The sequence below is a fragment of the Cupressus sempervirens genome, chromosome 11 (assembly GCF_028749045.1).
Source record: "Cupressus sempervirens isolate cs-2001-9-10 chromosome 11, ASM2874904v1, whole genome shotgun sequence".
NCBI lineage: Eukaryota > Viridiplantae > Streptophyta > Pinopsida > Cupressales > Cupressaceae > Cupressus > Cupressus sempervirens.
The window spans coordinates 707666889-707671625 of NC_143128.1; positions in this window are offsets into that span (position 1 = coordinate 707666889).

The following is a 4737-nucleotide window of genomic DNA, read 5'->3' on the forward strand; positions in this document are numbered from 1 at the left end:
CCCATAGCTCCCACAACGAACAAAATAGTAAATCCTCATGAAGAGGATTTTGGGATTTACTCTCCAACTTTCTAATTCAAAAGTGAGAAGTGAGGAATTAAATTCTTTTTTGGATATTTATTCACTTTTTGAGTGAATAATCGATTAGGTAAAATAACCAACCAACCTAGTTAAACCCCGAATCGACCCAAATGAAAACAAGCTATTCCTATAAATAGGAATTCATCTATGTAAAAGCTGCCAAAAATTTAAATAAATCAATTAAAAATCCCGAAAACCTAAAACACATAAATTTCCTTAATAACTTTCGTGACAATGTGAACCTCTAAATGCATAGACATGCTCACTGGTCAAATCACATAATGCAAATGAGTTCTGATTTAATAATCACTAAAAGGTTTAAATTAAACATTTAATTAAGGATACGTTAACCATATAAGGATGACATTGGTAAAATATGAAAGGTTGAATCACTAACTACATGTGCCACTGCGAGGGATATAAATCCAGCACACTAAACAACACAATCAAGTGCAATTACATATAATAATAGAGTTGAAGCAATAAATGCATTAAATCACCTAATTTAACCATTTATTTAATTATATTAAAATAATCTATTTACATTACTCATGTTCGCATAAAGCATAACAATGCAGGAATGAAGTAAATAACCATAGCATTAAATCCATCACCTAACATAATTAGAGGTATGTCCAAATACCAGATAACCAAATATCATCATAAAACACACTGTCATCTCAAAATGGCATCATCATGCAATATGATTAATTGAATAGCATAGAAGTCTAATATCTATGATACTAAAATCAAGGTATAACATCTAACCCTTGGGTCGTCTCAAATGTAAATCATCACAAAGTAACAGATATCTCTCAGATCAAAATATAGAAAGGTAAATGGCATAGCACATAACTAAATAATCCAACCTAAACAATCCATTTCTAATTACTTAAGCATTAAATAATGATTGTTTTAAGAATCAACAAAAAGACACTTAAAAAACATAAGCAAACACAATCATAAACATGACTACTCACTGCTACAGGAACCTAGTCCAGTGTAGCATGGTAATAGTACACAGTGCAATCTCTGCACATATCTCAGGGTAATCACAGAACAACCTCATGATACCACATCGATCCTAGTAAGCACTAGCACAAACCTTGGTGAAACATAAATTAAATCATAATCTCATAAATTAGTCAAAGCATAATCAAAGCAACTGATACAGAAACATAAATCCAATCACCTCAATGGTGCAGACCACTCATGGTCACAATCATGACCCATCACAAAAAAATATCAACAAGGTTGCATCTATCAGGATGACTCACAAAAGTCAAATGGGAGAGGCACTACATCATTCCCCCCAAAGACTAGGCTTACTCCAGGAAGCCTACAATTCAAGAATAGAAACCAAACACACCAAGAACAAAATCAAAAGTGAGCAATAGGAATGACTCAACAACTCTCTACAAGTCAAACCCAAGTCACTCCAACATTCTCAAACCATCACGTTATCCCCAAAATAGGTTAACCACAAGAGAATGGGTGTCACACAGACACAAGGTCCTCTAATAAGGAACCTTCTATGTGCTAGGAAATACCCATCTAGCCATAAAGTCAACAATACAAGGTAAGGAACAAGCCACTCTACCTTATCAATAGGTGCCCAACAAAACATGCACCTACCATGTGACTGCAAAACTAGGTCAAAACACTATGCACTTCCAACAAAAGTTGGAATCATGGGGAATAACTATCCCAAAATTCCCAAGAATACTATCATGTCACACATGATCATTTTGGAATCCATGTAAACTCACCCTTAGAACAAAGAGGATGATGGTTTACAACAAAAGCGCATAGCAAGGAATACTCACCACCACTAACTACCAAGCGTAGGAGCACAATACCTCTCCAAGGTACAAAAGCTCAACTACCACTGGAAACTAGGGTAACATAACCTGTCCAAATAATAAATCACCTTCTCACAAGGTTTGAAGACTTTCATCAGTGGACACAATCATGTAATGTCTGCATACCAACTCATACAATGGTAACATGCGTCCAACAATACCATGTCCCTCTAGCACCATGCTAGGAAAACTACACCCAATCTACTGCTAAACTCAATCTCTAGCCTCGAGTCAATGGTTAATGAGAAAACTTGGCTAAGACAATCCACATGAAGGTACAAGCTTAGGGAGAAAGATACTACAGACTATTAGGACTGAGAATGAGTAACTCTCAACCTCTGCACAAAATTAGCCCAAGACGCATTAGGGAACTCACAATTCCACCAACCATCAACATACTCAATGGAAAACACTAACTAAGCTAGTGGCATAACCACACTAGCCTACTCTCTCAAGATAGAAAGAATATGGAGATGCACCAAAGACAACATCCAAAAAGGAGAATCTAGACTCATCAAAGAACTGAGTCACTCCAAAACAACAAGGCAACATCATCCTTGAGCAAGAAATGCTCACAAACCACACTTTACCTCACAAGGGTGGGTTAGAGCAATAGGAAACACAAAAACCCAAGCACAAACTCCAAAAAGTTCCTAGTAGATTATAAAGACAAGATAACTCTTCCATTATGAATAACATGAAGAGTTAAACTTCTCCAATGGCCATAAATATGATATGTCATGATTGAATTGGCCTCTACTTTAAAAGGTACTCAAAACCTCAATCAACAACTCCAGAAGCCATAGCTTCACATCTAGACTCGGATTGGCTCCATTTGAAAAGTGCCAAAAAGACAACGACAAGGACAACAACAAGAAGAAGCTAAGAGAGACCTAAGACCTATGATTTGAGTCACCACTCAAAACAAAACCACAAAGGCAAAAACAATAGTCTTTGCCACCAAGACAAGCGATGGAAAAAATGTCCAAATCCACTCAAGAACACACATGCCCAGAATAACATAAGACATGGAGTGAAAGGTAATTCACACATTGAAACCATCATTAGTTATCTCCCGTAATTTGATTAATTAAACATAACATAAGCACTAATGCATAATGAAACTAAAAGATTTTCAAGCAAGGGTCCAAGAGTCACCATAAAACAAGTACATACCTTTCAAGAATTAACATTAATTTTAATCACCATTTAAACTATTTAATTACTTTAAATTTACATTTACTACACACATACACTAGCATGTTCTCTATGATATTATCCCATGTATGTACTACCAGAGGTTCGAGATGAACATGATAGAGTCACAACACACAATTGGGCAACAATAAAACACATCTAGAATAGTCATCAAAAAACAAAACAAAAAGCCCAAATGGGGGAATTATCAATTCCAATAGTAAGTACCAAAAAGAGCTCATTTTAACAATAACTCAAATGTGACAACTATCACAAAAAGAGTGATAGATAAAATTTGATAACTACTCCAAGAGAGGAAAATACTAAAAACCAATGCTAGCCCAACAACATGAGGAAAGTAGCTCCAGCCAAATAAAATAAGGCATCAAAAAAATCACATTATAGGTGATGACTGAGTATAGTCACACAAGAGAGATAAATCACCACACAATGCTAAAGAATATATCATCCTAGCATCATTAGAGAACACACTCACATGCATCAAGAAATATCCCATTAGTAATCTCATGCATATGTAGACAACAATAATTTCCATGCAATGCAACATTTAGATATCCATCAAATTAATATAGTTTTACATAAGCTTAAGAAGCAATCAAATTGGGGACTTAAGTCATTAACCCAAGGATATAATGAAAACCTATTTCTTTGCAATGATTCACCATAGCACTTATTTTCAATGAAAAGAACCATTTCATTATTATAACAACAAAATAAAGAATCAAAATAAGATTCATCTATTTACTAGCAATTAGGATAAAATAGGGAAACAATGCACCTTTCTCTACGAGGAGAAATGAGAAGAGGCACACAAGGCCAACACATGGACACCAATCAGTGGTTCCATCCAAAAAAGGTCACACAAGCCACCAACCAACTAAGAAGACTCACTTCCTTTTTCACACACCAATCTAGTTGCATCTACTAGACAAGCAAGTCCATCACAAGTTGTAGTGCCTGCCCCTAGTTTACATTTTGTTATCATTACTGAACTCTTTTAGAACTAGTTTTATGTTGATGGTTAGAAGCATTCTTTTGAGATTATCAGATATTGTGCTATGGATTCAGTTTATTATGTGATGAGATTACTTAGACTCTACATTTCATGTATGTATGATGATTATTTTTAGTGTTCACAATTATCGATGATGATTATTACATTGCTTTTGATTATTAATGATGATTAGTAAGATGATTTATCATCATGTGTGTGTTTTCTTATGGATACTTACCCCATACTTGCATGTGTATGGTGTGCGTGTTTGCTTTGCGTGTTTGCTTTTGTATGACATGTCTGATGTGGTTAAGGAAGGGAGTTGTAGTCACCTACTAGTTGGGATCTACATGATGCACCACTTCCTATTATTGTATGTTTAGTTTAGTATATATTGTGTTTGTACATGCATAGTTTTTATGCAGGTACTGGGTATCGACTTCCCTGAATTGCCAGGATGAGCGTACCCTATCACATTATCTCAATGATAAGAGAGGGGAGATAAATTCTCAAGTCCAAATCCCAACCCTTTGAGTCATTTGTCCTAATTGAAAAATTAGGACCAGTATCTGAGTTGAATAC